Source organism: Stenella coeruleoalba, assembly GCF_951394435.1.
Source record: "Stenella coeruleoalba genome assembly, chromosome: 5".
In the NCBI taxonomy this organism is placed as follows: Eukaryota; Metazoa; Chordata; class Mammalia; order Artiodactyla; family Delphinidae; genus Stenella; species Stenella coeruleoalba.
The window spans coordinates 47,761,796-47,776,953 of NC_137150.1; the positions used below are offsets into that span (position 1 = coordinate 47,761,796).

At 37.2% G+C, this 15,158-nt stretch overlaps 1 protein-coding gene across 2 annotated transcripts in view; it reads left to right on the plus strand.

Moving 5' to 3' along the window:
• Positions 1-12,976, plus strand: part of LOC307187328 (uncharacterized protein) — a 666,419-nt gene extending 653,443 nt beyond the window's left edge. Inside the window, exon 12 of one of the 2 annotated variants that reach the window (XM_079923250.1) lies at positions 10,844-12,976. The gene's annotated coding sequence lies outside the window, so the exon portion shown is untranslated. Of the gene's footprint in view, positions 1-1,214; positions 10,027-10,843 lie in introns of those variants that run through there. The other variant, XM_079923249.1, reaches the window with a different exon arrangement.
• Positions 12,977-15,158: the final 2,182 nt, after the last annotated feature.

The following is a 15,158-nucleotide window of genomic DNA, read 5'->3' on the forward strand; positions in this document are numbered from 1 at the left end:
GGCTTCTCCAATGAACTCAAGACACACATCAAATCATGACACCCCTCACTGTTGAAAGTCCTCGACCCATGATTCAAACAATTCTGCCACTCAACTCCAAATGACCATCTCAGCTTTTACTGTTATTATGCCCTCCTACCCCACCTAGCAACCAAAGAGCCCCTCTTTCCTGTCACAACGGCATCTGCACAGGTCTACAAACTTTCTTTGCCCGCTTCTATTCACTCTCATACTCACTCCTCTCCCAGAAATGCCCTTTCCTCCTGGATCCACCTCTCACATTCTTCCTCATCTTTCAGGGGCTAGTTCAAATTCCATTTTATCTGAGAAGACTTTTTATATCAATTGCCCTGTTCTCTCCCTTCTCTGAAGCCCCACAATAATATCCACCTTTGCTAGATGAGCACTCACTCATCCCATTTATATTTTTAACAAATGAGTTATTTCAATTGTTTTTTCTACTAGATGACTACAGTGGGGACAGCCTTTTATTCATTGTTACTTTTTCTCAGCTCTTTGACCATGTTTATACAATGTAATTAATAGAATCCTTTGACTTTTGAATTTTTTCTCTGAATGTGCATTTTGCTCATGCAGATCCCTATGCTTAAACTGTTTCTCTTCCCCTGGAAAAATCCTACTTATTCTTTAACATCCAGCACTTGTGTCGTTTTCTTAATGAATTCTCCCCCCATTACCACACAGAGCCATGTTCATAATTTTTATATGTAAAATATACTTTTATTAGAATGTCTAAAAAGTATTTCTCACAAAGACATGATTCATTTGGCACTAAATTTGTGATGTGAAAGTTGAATTATGCGTACATATGCTTATTATCATCTTGAAACCTATTTTATTGTGTGTCAGGAGATATTTATTGTGGTAATGTGAATAACTGCAAATCTACATAATGTTGAAGCGTATTTCAAAGCACCTTTGATTACCTGCAATTTTTTTTGTATATTAATTAATTTTGACTAAATGTTACAACCAGATTGTGTGAGAAAAAAATATATTCCCACTAATATGCATCTTCTAGAACAAAGCTTTTGAGGGCAAAGGCAGTTGCCACAAAATTGCAAAGTCAAAGGGAAAGTGTACAAGAATAGTGCCAGGAATCTCAATCAATGGTTCAGCGAGATTGCTTTGGCTAAAGGTAAGTGTCTTGGGAAGAACTCAAATTTTTTTTTTTTTGTACATGGGCTTCTCAGTGTTGTGGCCTCTCCCGTTGCGGAGCACAGGCTCCGGATGCGCAGGCTCAGCGGCCATGGCTCACGGGCCCAGTCGCTCCGCGGCATGTGGGATCTTCCCAGACCGGCGCACGAACCCGTGTCCCTTGCATCGGCAGGTGGACTCTCAACCACTGCGCCACCAAGGAAGCCCAAGAACTCAAATTTGATCCATGTGGTGATGTTCTGGGAACAGCACTCCACCCAAAACTGAGAGCAGACACGTAAAGTTCTCAGGAGTTGAAACCCGACCTTCAACCAAACGCAATATTATTCAATGACAGAAAAATTGTAACTCACTGAACATTTTTGATCCAGACCCACATCCAACAGTTGGATGTGTATGAACAGCTAAATAGTGTATGTTCTGTAGCAGGCACTCCTAGTACAATCTAGAATTTGTGCCATTATACCATACTTTAATCTTATCCTGGGTCACATTTCTAGATAGGTGATGGTTTGAGATATTCGACTAAGTCGGTAGTTAAAAAAAAAAAAAAAAAGCAGTGTCACTTTCATTAGAGATATATTTTAAAAGATGAGTTGAGTTGCTATATCTCATCTTCTACTGGTTTTCTTCAAAAACTCATAAACCTTGTTCAAAACACTGGGACGGAGTGAATGGAAAGACAAAGGACAGCTTTTGCTGTAGAAGTCACAGTTGAAATGGGAAGACAGAAAATATGCATGAAACTATAAATAACGATAGGAAATTCCAAAAACGAAATATGTAGCTTGTGAAAGTTTCTCTCACATGAGAAGAGATTTAGCAGATTGCTAGGATGGGAAGGAAGAGGTAATCATTCTCTGGGGGAATGGCACACATTCTCAGTCAAGAGGCAGCAACAATCAATGTCAGACCAAGTATAAGTCAGAGAAAGAATGCAATGTTCTTCATTTAATTTTCTTAGATAATAGACTCATGAAACTTACCAGTTCCAGTGTCAGCTTACACACTATACGTTCGTGGTGCACGTATGTAATTTGGGTTCTCATCTTTTCTGACAGTTCTCCCATGAGTTATTCTTCTAACTGGCTGAGTTTAATTCTGCCAAAGTGATTCCATAGGCAGATATCAATGACTGATTTTGTATAAATTACCCAGCAGTTTTAGATTCTGAATTTTAATCTGGTGATAATTCTGCATTGATAAATGAGGTTGAATTTCAATGGGGAAACATGAAATACATTTCTTCGTATTTGTGAAAATAATTCTGGTCAAAAAGCATATGGCCCAATCTTAGTAGGTAATGAGGTATGAATCATTTCAACAGAAGTTTGAGAAAGTTGCTTTAAAACCGAAATGACTAAGGTTTTTTTTTTTCTTTCCTATTTTCCTACAATAGATCTTCAAAGCTAGATACATACCACAATACTTATCCAACATGAGTGTTTTTGATTGAAGAAATATCTTTAACAGAAATAGGGTGTACCAAGAATTTTTTGGTTGTGTCTTTCTTAAATTGATGGTTAGTTTTTTTCCATAGCTAACAATTTGGGATAAATCTGAAATATTCATTTAACAGTTTTAAACCACACTTTCTGTGGACAGTTTCATTCATTCGTAACCCAATAAATCATCTGGTGTTTATTGAATGCCTGCTTTGTGCTCAGCTCAAGCCTCTGTTTATGTGAGATTTGAATAAAAAACTGCATCCTTGGCCATGAAGAGGCTGTAGTCCAATTGGGAAGACAGTCAGCACACAGAAATTGTAGCAAACTTGACCACACCCAATAGAATCAAATTTCTGAGAGTGTGGAAAAGGCCTCAGGTGTGATTTAAAAAAATGAGAAAAAAATTTCATTCTGAGGGAATCCCAGAAACTGAACAAGCAGAATTCAGGAGGTGAAGAGTGTTCCAAAGCCAAGGAGCAGCACTGACCTCCCCCCATCATGTCCCAGAGCAGAGGTGATCCTCGCTCCAGCAACGCCAGGCACACTGGTCTCCATGGCATCCCTGCACTGCACACAGTTCCACAGGCCACGTCTTTACAATGTACTCTCAGCCCCTTCTCTCATTTCCACGTGCCCAAGAAGTATTCCTTCAAGGTCTACTTCAGATGCTGCCTCTTCCATCATGATTCCTAACTGACCCAGCTGTTTTCTTTCATGAACTCTTAGTCCGCACCTTTCTTATTGAAGGACTATTTTTTACTTTGTATCATAGATCTTGGCATCTGAGCCTTAGGTTCTCACTTTTTTCCAAAAGCATCTTGACCCAAAGTGATTCTTCTTTAAACAGAGCCTAATAAGGGCTACACAGTTAGGATAACTTATTGAATGAATGGTTATGATAGAAACTAATCAACATATGTGGAATAAACTGTAAATTACATATTTGCCTTTATACCCACTTAAGTGATACTTGATAAACCAGGTGAAGTAGCACTCCAGGTCTTTGAGCAGAAAAGAAGATCTGCATGCAGGTTACATACAAGAAAGAATACAACCCAGTCTAGGGTGTTAGTGAAAAGGATTTGGTCCCAACTGTGAGGTCACAAGGGCAGGACCAGGCTATTGGTGGTGGTGTTAGGGGACAGAATGAAACTACATGATTTGGTAGATATAGGGCATCAAGTTGGTAGATAATGAGTTTGGTATATTTCTAATTTTTAAGTTCTGTAAAAGTTTGGACAATGTTTTGTGTGTCATGTTAGACGTCAAAATATTAAGCAGTGATTTGCAAGTGAAAGAGGATCACCGAAAAGAAGACTGCTAAACTCTAATCCCAGCCTGGGTTCCCAGCTGTGAGATGTTGAACAAGTTACTTGACATCTCTGATCCTCAATTTACTCAAACATACACTGGGGATAGTAATGTTAAGCTCTTTTGACTGCTCTGAAGAAGCAAGAAAAAGTACACAAAAGTGCCTACTGTAGTGTCTGGTACATATTAGTCAGCTGGTTAAAGGTAATTCTCAATGAATGTTTGCTGAATTTATAAACAAATACATTAGGGTGGAGGTGGAAGGGAAGGAGCAAAGAAAAGACACACAGAAGGAGTGAAGAGGCCATGGGAAGAGAACGAGAATAGTTCAAGGTCAAGAGAATCTATGGGAGATTTCAATGTCCTCTAATTGCTTTAAAAGGTGGCAGAAGACTACGCCAAAGAGGTGAGCCTCTGTGAAAAAGGAGTTAGAACGAACAGAGTTCATTGTTGTGATCATATAAAGCATACCACAAAATGAAATCGACGCATCTTTAATACGAATAATTCTTGTTGGTTCATTAGGTGTGAATTGTTTGGTATTAGGTATAAATAGTTTGCAGTTAAAATAATTGACTGTTACCATGTATGGCTGCATGGCTTAACTGAGCACTTGGTAGAATTAGTTAAGGAAAAAATAATGAACCAGGCAGAGGCCTTAGACTATACAGCCATCTGAATAACAAGAGCATGGGGGTAAGGAATAGCCAATGACATGACACATCATTCACTTAAAGAACATGTCTCTCTTAGAGAACAGACTTGTGGTTGCCAAGGGAGAGGGAAGGTAAGGGAGTGGTGGCTTGGGAGTTTTGGGTTAGCAGATGTAAACTATTATATGTAGAATGGATAAATAACAAGGTCCTACTGTATAGCACAGGGAACTATATTCAATATCCTGTGACAAACCATAATGGAAAAGAATATAAAAAGAATGTGTATATATAGCTGAATCACTTTGCTATACAGCAGAAATTAACACAGCATTGTAAATCAACTATACTTGAATAAAATGAATTTTTTTTAAAAAAAGAACATGTCTCTTGCTTCTGCACACCCCATTTTTTCCTAAAACTCCTAAATCTTAAAAGAATGAAGGGCAAGGAGTTTGTGGCATGAAACCTTTTAGGTTTCCTCAGGATATAGAAGACAATTTGGGTCAAAGAAAATGCCGGTTAAATACATCTGCACCATATGATTATACCCCAGAATACCTATTGACTGAATATCTGTATTGTATGCTATCTTCTTCATACCTAAACGGCTTGGACTAAGAAGAACTAATGCATGGCATTCAAGCCAGCCTCTACCCTTATATGTGTCTGAGTTCTTATTCCTGAGCCTGAGCAAATTAGGCCCTACTTTACCCATCAGACTCAGTACTCCTTCCTTGGACTTGCCCTCAGAATCCACCTCAACTCATTGCTCTAGCCAGTCAACTACAAATGGATTGGAATCAGCCTCTAAGTTAAAACCTATTTGTTATCCTTGGTTCAGATATTTATCTGCCTTAAGGCAGGCGTCTGTAACACATGCTCTCTAAAATTCATGTCTCGTTCTGTGAGCCTTAAAACTCTCAGTTCCAATCATCTAATTAGCAGAACAAGGTCATGATTATATATAAGAAGAAAACTCTTGAGTCTTGAAGCCTTAAGGTAAATCAAGTTCCTTAATTTATGTCTAGGGTTGCATGGATAACTATAACTTTATTTGGGTATCTTTAGGTCCTTCTAATTGTGCATGTGTGCATATGTGTTTATAGAATTACTTCCTATTTAATTTTACCCATGTTCATAATTTTATCCCACATTTACTTTCATAATCACTTTTTTATAGTTTTTATTCTAACCGTCGAGTGTTTCTGAACTGACCGGTAATTCAGTCTGAAGTCTTCTAATCATTCCTCTTGGCATTACTAGTCAGTCTGGAATATGGTGATAGTAACACACTTTTTGACCCCCTGGCACTATGAATGATGATACTCATATCACGTTTAAGGAGAGCACACCTGGCTGTTCTCTCTTCAACACACTGGGCAACAATCTGAGAAGTGTTTAAACATCAAGTATTCCAGAATTCAAAGCTAGTTTATGATCTTTCATAAACTTTATATATTTTGAAAGGTTTTTTCTTCTTTTTTATAATTTCCTTCCTTTCCTCAATGTCATCCCTCAAATATTCCTGATTCTCCCTTCCACACAAAAGACCTCAAAGTTGTAGGTGTGCCTCTGTACTTATAGTCCTTTTTGCTACTCTTTATTTTTTCTTTCCCAAAAGCCATCATGGATTATTCTCATTATATTTCTTTCCAATTGTGTGCAATATTTTCCTCAAAGTTACCTTTAAGCAAAGAAGCTATACTATGTACCTATTTACCATTTCTCCCATGGCACCAAAATAAATAGAGTAGAAGGTCTAAATTCTTTTGGTTCTGTAGAATACACAGGCATGGCTCCAAGATGTTAGCACTTTCTGTATTGAAGGGCTGTTAGTAATGAACTAAATTCACCTAAAACATAGAGCAAAATTAAACTGTATTTCAAATAATTTTACTCTTTTTGTCATTTTTTCATTGCATACATTTATTGAATGGTATTAAGGAATGGTCTGAATAAATATTCAGTGACTAGAATGAACACATAACATTTTGGGGGTTAATGGGAAGATTAGCCCGGCTGAAACAGAGTGCTTAAAGCATTTTAAGGAGGAGTAATTTAGGTATAAAGTGTAAAAGCAACCAATCACCATAGGGTATTACAACTTCGAAAAGATGGGCACCCCTAACTGTTACTTGGGTGTCTTTACAACATTTTAATTTTCATGCGTCAGGGGGTGGGGATCTTGCTAAGGTTTCTACAGTTCATCTTAAAATTAAACACTCTGGAGACCATTCTTTAACAACTCCTTTGGGTCATTCCAAAACACCTCTGTTATGGAGATTAATACTCTGGTTCTGAGCCAAAAGCATGGTTTTCAGATGTTACAATTACCTGTTCAGCTTCTCAGGGGCAATTACTTGAAAGGAGTAAATGCTCTGGCTACAATTGCCTCTGTGAGAGTCACAGTAATTGCCATTCATCAGGGCAGCAACCTGCTGAGGGCATCCATTCATAAACTCTGAGCCATCAATAAACTGGAACTTCGGGCCCCTGGTGCCAACATGCTTTACACAATGAAATATTATTACCGGCAATTAGGTAAACAATGAGCCAACCCGGAAATGGAAGAGAGATTGCCAATGACTACCTTAGCACGTCATCCACAGATGTCTTAAATCTTTTCCTGCAAGAGAAATACCTTGGGATAACTCTTTCTACACCACCAGCATCCAACCTATGACAAAAACTTTCACAGATTAAAGAATAAAGAAAGAGGGAAATGTTAACAAGTGAGTTTTTGTTTTAATCAGGACATGTGGTGTGGGGCAGTAGACAACAGCTTTCATATCATAGCGATCCATAGATATCAGGTACCAGCTACCTTTGCAGCGGCTGCTGTAAGGTAGGGTTGGGGAGGAAGGGGGCCATGTAACTGGACTCAAGGCAGCTAACTCCACAGCCACGGTCCTGGGACAAACTGCTTAACAGTGTTCAGGGAATCTATGTTAATGAAAGCTGGTAATTTGTGAAGTGCTTAAGAGTTTAAAAAGATTTTGCCATCCATGATGAAATTTGATCACCATACTATATCAGTGAGTACATGGGGTGGACATCATCTTTTCTGTGTTATTATTGTCGTTTTTAATTAGAGGAGAGAATTGAGGGTCAGAGACACTAAGTAACTGCTCAGATTACTGAGGTCACTTTCAGACCAGTGCTCTTGTCTGCTTTGGTCAGGTTCCCCCGATTAAGGTGCTCAGACCAGTTTAGAAGCACGTTTCCAGCTCATCCCAAACCTACCACTTAGCCCTTGGGCCTCAGCTCCTCTCCCTCAGGGCCATTCCTCTCCCAGGGCTCTGACTTGAGGGCACAGGGCGACATGGCAGTCAGGGAGAGCGGGAGGAAATTGTGGTGAAGCTCTGCTTCTCATGCTGAAGCTCGAAGACCAAGGGGTGAAACCCAAGCCACCACCAGCAGCTTCAGACAAACAGAGACAGGGCTGTAAAAGTTATTCAAACTGACAAACACAATGGTCAGGTTGAAATGCAGTCAGGAAGTTGACATGTGGTGAATATTGGGGATGTTTTATGAAGTGAAAAAGAAAGTAACCCCAGAACCAGATAATTCTAGTCATTTTTCTGTCTGAGTTGTAATTGATGAGTCCCTCATCGATACTCCTGTTGTTTTTACCCAAATAAATAATGCCACTGAAAGCAGTTTGATGGGATACGAGAGTACTGCTAAAACAGGGGAAATCTGTGACAGCAGAAGTGGTGGGAGGTCAGGAATTTTTAAAAGGCACCGTTAGAGAAACCATGTGGTTTGGGGTGTGTTCCTAAGGTAAGGCAGTGGCCCTTACCCAGGAAATTCTTTTGACTGATAAATCATATTTTATTTTTATACGACCCAAGTTTATTAAACTCATTTTATATATCAAATAAGTTTAGGATCGATAAAATGTATTTCTGAAAACTAAGCAGGAAGTGGCAGTCTAGAGGTTAGAGCACAGGATGGAGACCCAGGAGTTCTTTATTTTATTTTCACCTCCTCCACCGCAAGCTCACGACTTAATGTGATCTGGGCAGAAGAGCAAATGATTTTTCTTCTCTTTCTCTCATTGGAAAAACAAAGTAAAACAGAAACAAAAACACAGACTTTTTCACCCTTTTCGAAGCACTTACCCTATTCATGCTTGCTTGCTCCTCTTATTTTCCTTTTTCTCCTTTCCTTTGATTTGTAAGCCAACTCAAATGTCTAGGGGAACCGTGGCAGGGTGTAAGATAGATAGATATTCTTTGTAGGTCTTTTAAGACCACTTCACATTTAAAAGAAAATGTCAAAGACAGGGCAAACCCTAATGAAAAGTTCAAACTATAATTTGACCTTCACTTAGAATAGAAACAGGGTTAAGTGAACAGAATCTTGAGAGCCAAGTATGTGTAAAGTATTCAAAAGAATTTCCTCTGAAATCTCAATAGAAAACTTTCTAAGATTGCCCTAACTCCTAGGTGTGGGATTCTTAGACTCAAGAGAGGAAATAAATATTAGAAAATAACTATGAAATAAAATACTTCCCAGGCTCAAGAATATCCTGGTGTAGTCCATGTCTAAAATTAGGCAAGTAAAACAAGTCATTGAAGAATTACTTCAGATTTTTAAAACCATATTGGAATTAGGAAACATTTTCACAAGAAGATGTGATTTACTTTTTCACTACTTTTCTGTGTTTAAATGTCTCATTATTTTCTCCCTCATTAGGTTATAAACTTTTGAGAGCAAGGACTATAGGTTTTATTTATTATTGATTTCCCATAGCTTCTGACAGTGTTGATTGACAGTCTGAAGTGTTTGACTCTCTAAGCTAAAGGATTTTTCCCTGATGGAAGTACGAAAATTTCCTATTTTTCTTAAAAAGAAAATGACATCACAGACATAAATTGATATAGTATCGAAATTATCAGGAATCTAGAACATCAAATATTTTATTTTATATTTATATTTTATAATATTTATTTTATAAAATTCACAATCTTGTTACACAACGAGCGTCTTTAGAATGAGTTGAAAGAATCTCTCTGACTTTTTAGATTTTAATCTAATTTTTGCTATTTTATATTAACTCCAGTTAAACATGCAATTTTCAAAGTTCTTTTGTTTGTTTGTGAATCTAAGTGCCAAATACACATGACTAGTTATTTGCGTTTAGGGTCTTTATCAAAAATCCTGGACTGTAGGGAGTTTCAGAGACACGGAGACCCTAGGTTGCACTGAGCCTACTGGTTTATTGGATTGTACCCTGTAGCACTTAAATCTCCAGCACAGAATTTGGGATTAACTACTCACAGTTTTACATCCTTATCTATTGCTCATGGGTGGATATTGTTTTCTGAAATAGATGATAAGGTCCCTGAATGTAACTCTTACAGGATCAGTAGCATGTAACACAACTCTGAAAGGTGAAAGCCATCTCATTTATCCAAGATTTCACAAACCAGAGTACAGCAGCTTGATAAAACATAACAATTTTTTACCTTGTACTAATAAAATTGTGTGGAGTCTGCGTGTGTGAGTAACTAATGATACGTGAGAAGTGACATGCTGAAGACTTCTAGGTACAGAAAAATAAGATTTTGCATTGTGTTTTTAAATGCATCTATTAGTCACTTATTTTAATTGTTAGTCGTGCATTCCCTCACATGAAGAGAAATGCTTTCAAAACATGTTCCTGACTCAATAAGAAAATGTTCAACTCTTACCTTCTGATTTGTCATTAGGAACAGTGTGACCATCACTTATGCGTCACAAGATTGGTAAGCAAAATTAACCTCGAAGAACAAAGTGTTTATGATGCTGAGAGAACAAACACAATTCTCTACAACAAATTGAATGACATTCTAATTAATGTCTCAATGATTCAAGTCACTCGTTGTTGGAAGATAACTATTATAGTAAACCTTTAGTATCATAAGAAAACTCTTCGCTTTTTCACTCAAAATAGGCTGAGATTCTTTTATGATGACTATAAAATGATTAACTATAGATATAACTTAAATTTTATGGCAACAGGCATGTAATTTTTTTCTCTCATATTATCTCTTTTCCCCTCCAAAAAAGCTCATACTTAATCCAGTGCTTCAGATTTTCTAAAATCTTGTGTCAGCAGCTTTTTCATTAAAGGTTTTAATTAGGTAGCTTTGCAATTTATGGTTCATGAATTTATACTGTGATTGTAGTCATTATTGAATCAAAGACTTTGTGGCCCGTCGTAAATTATTTCCATGTAATATGTTCTTTCCATTTCTCAAGATATTGTCACAGGTAGCCAGACTCTTTCACCCATTTTCCATGAATAAGGATGGCATTTGCTCCTGGCAGCCATTCTGTGACCAAGAGGAGAATCAGCCTGAGAAGCTGACACAATGGCATCAGAGCAAAGAGATGATTGCCCTACCTCTAAACCTCCTTTAACACAAGTAAAATAATTTTATTATTATTTCAGCTTAAGTTTGACTTACAGACAAGAGTAAACTAAGACAATACTCAAAGACTTACAGACAAGAGTAAACTAAGACAATACTCAAAGAATAAGAGAGTAAAGGGGTAGCACAGAGAAACTACTCAAATTACAATTTTTCCTGAAGTCTTCCATGATTATTGACTAGATTTGACCCAACTTATTCAAAGACAGGAGTTAAGATAAAAGCAATAATCACAGATCAAAGAGACAAACAATAATAACTCCAGAGGTAGTTGCAAGCAAGAGTTGTAGGTTGCTCTAGTGGTGGTCCTGTACTTACCAGCTACTGCTGCTATTGTTAAAACCTTGGATTTCCTCTACAATAGATGAGGTGTATTAAGCTTTATTGTATGAATCAAGTAATTTGTTATCTACTGCATTCAGAATGTGGTTCCTTTGCAACACCAAGAGTTGAAGCAACCTGTTACTTAATCTTGTTTATTTCTACGTGGCTACCTAAGAAGAAAGAGAGAATCATTTCTCAGCCTTCATACAATACTAACAACCACTCAGGTGATCGCCTTAGCTTAGTGCTGAAGATTTTCCTTGCATCATCATTCGACTCATCCAATTAATGGATAACACCTTTGTGCTTTGACGGTTTCTAAGCTAAGTATATGCTTTCTGTTTCCTTCATAGATGGCCAATGGCTGTTGACTATTAACATGTACAACATTCATTTTTTTTTGTCTTCTATTTTTTAGTAAAGTATTTCAATAACTTTTTTTTTAAGGCAGCAGATAGAGCAGTCTGGAATCAGGTTGCCTGGGTTTGAAACCTAGTTTTTACTCACAAACACTTGGACAAGTGGAAATGTTTCTGTGCATTAATTTCCTCAATTGTAAAATAAGGAATAAGTAGAATCTATCTCATAGGATTGCTGGGAGGATATCATGAATAAATATATATAAAGCAATTAGACTAATACCTCACATACCATAAATAATTAGCTATTCATTCATTCAACAAATAACTCATTGAAATCCTAATATGGATAAAGTGTTGTCCTTGGACTTGTGAGAATGCAAAGGTAAAAGAGTCTTTCTCTGCCTTCAAGTAGTTAACTGTCTAGTATGGGAAACAGGGCACAAACATAAATAACAACAATGTCGGATAGTATTAAAAAATCACGTAAGTCTATTATATATGAAGAGGCAACAAGACATAGGTGGGTCAATGCTAGTATTGTTTTTCCCTTGTATTCATGTAATTTACATAGTGTTGCGATTTAGCATTTTTCTGTTGCTATGTAGGTTCTTTGGTCAAAACTTGCTTGCTTGTTTCCTGTTGCCTGTTTTCCTATTTATCCACATAGCAAAGTGGCACAGGCAAACAAAAGCAAACAAGGATGCTAAAGAAAGTACCAAAACATAGAAAACATATTGTGGCCTTCTCCCTGTTCACTAATTGAGTAGAACTGACCATACCCTCATTTGTGACTCATTGTACCCTGCAAATACTAAATTTGAAAGATCAAAGATCACATTCTGTTGAGTTTTGAATCCTAAGTATCTAATGAAATGTCCCTGATTTCAGGTCAATTAGAATATCACTTTCTCCTGGTCACAGTGATTGGTTCAGAAAAAGGGAAAATCACCCAAATTAGACTCAGAAATTTTCTGCTAGAACAATTGTTGAAAGATTCATTCTGTCTACTCATTTTGCCAAGCTGTTGGAATATGAGATGGAGTTGCCAACAACCATCTTGCTGCCACCTGGAGAAAGTCTGAGAAGGAAGTAGAGGAGAGGCAAGAGAGAGGGAGAAAACTGACAACACTGAAACGCTGGATTTGGCTGGGCTTGACCCACTAGTTGGCCTTCTCAGTTAAAAAGTAAATACACTCCTTCTTTGTTTAAAACCAGTTTGGATAAGGATGCTGTTTGCTCACTACAAGACCCAGAGTATGTGTTATTCTTATTATTCACAGGATTTTTTGTCAGTAAATATTTCTAAAACATAGTCTTAGTCTTTGAATAGTTATGCAAATGAAACAATCATCAACATTTCCATCACCCCATCCCAACCACATTTCTCAACTTTGTTATTTGCATAGAGCTTTGCACTTTACAAAGTATTTCTTCTCTCACACTGGATCCTAATTACAATCCAATCATCAAGTAGGGAAGCATTAATACTTTATGTGCAAAAAAATTAAGGCTTTGATCAGTTAAGTAACTTGCCTAGCTTAATTCATTTAGTAGATAAATACCTGTTTTCAAAAGCTTAATTTTCCATCATAAAAATAAATGTGTATTGACTTAGTCTTATAAGTCTTATATGAAGCAACAGACCCAGATTTACCCTCTCAAGTTAAACAACTGGAAAACCTGGGTGTGGGGGGAATATACACGGTTGACAACCTGGGGGTTAGTGGTCTCAACTACCTGCCCAGTCGAAAATCCACGTGTAACTTTACAGTCAGCCCTTTGTATCCATGATTTCATATGTATCTACAGATTCAACCATCCACGGGCTGTGCAGTACTGTAGTATTTATTGGAAAAAATCCATGTATAAGTGGACTCCCGCAGTTGAAGCCCATGTTGTTCAAGGGTCAACTGAATATATACAGAGAGATAGATAGATGATAGATAGATAGATAGATAGATAGATAGATAGATAGATAGATATAGAAAGTTTCAATAATTTTCAGGCAGCACAACCAGAGAGCTATAATCTCTGAGAGAAGAGAAACAAATAAGATGAAGCATACAGTCATTCAAGCCTAATGCCTGGAGGCTCTTTCCAGGCTGCGAATCAGGGAAGAAAAATACAAAGTGCCTTACAGCCTTTCTGAGTTGAGAAAACAGTTCAGGGAGGCCAGAAAGGAGGGTATTTCAGTGAAAGACTGCTCCCTGCACAAAGACAAACTCCAAAGATCTGCAGAGGAAACCTTCTGTTTCTGGCTGAGTACTAATCAGTGCCAGTTGAGAGAAAATAATCCAAGTTCAGAGAAAAAGCCACCAGAAAGCAGTAGGTAGAACAATTCCTGATGCTCACATCCATCTGAGAGTAGTCTGAGTTCCCACCAGCCAGAGTGGGAAGACATTAGATTACGATAATAGGGTAGAATCCTCGATAGGGTTATGCACTGGTGGTGGACTGAATTAGCCCTAGACCAAAGGATCCTCTGCTTCCATTCTAGAAAAGTTTAAAAGCAAGTCTCAGCATGATCTAATCGATTTTAAGTAACCTAACTGCACACCAAAGCAAAATTCAACCCTATTTAAAGGAATACAATATGGTCCAACTACGAACAATAGAGAATTTACACCGTCCAACATCCATTAAAAATAAAAATTACCAGACATGCAAATGTGCAGGAAAATATCATTTCTAACCAGGAGAAAATCAATGAAAAAATAAAACTGTCCTAGAAATGACGGAGATAAAGGAATTACCAGAAAAGCACATTGAAATAGTTATATGTTCCATATGTTTATGGAGGTAGACAAAAACATGAGCGTGATGAAAAGAAAAATTAAAGATATGAAAAAGACCACTTCTAAAGATGAAAAATAAAAATTAAATGGAAAATAATTTAGATGAAATTGGCATTATATTAGTCACTGCATAAAAAATACAGTAATAGACTCTTGAAAAAAATTATTGAAGTAGTAGAAACTATTAAGGCATGTTAAGTGAAACTACCCAAAATGCAACACAGAAAAAAAGATCAGTGACCTATAAGACAAAAACAAGCAGTCTAATACATGTGTAATTAGATTTCAAGCTAGGTGAGAGAAAGGAATAGAAAAAATATTTGAAGAAATAATGCTATTTTTAAAAATGTGATCTAAATAATCTGCCTACCAATATAAGAAGTATAAAGAATCTCAAGGAAAATAAATGTATGTGGTATACACACACACACACACACACACACACACACAGGAAAATTACTCAGCCGTAAAAAAGAATGAAATCTTGCCATTTGCTACAACATGCATGGACCTAGAGGGTATTATTCTGAGTGAAATAAGTCAGACAGAGAAAGACAAATACTGTATGATTTCACTTATATGTGGACCTGCAAAACAAAACCAATGAACCAACATAACAAAACAGAAGCAGAGTTATAGATACAGAGAACAAACAGGTGGT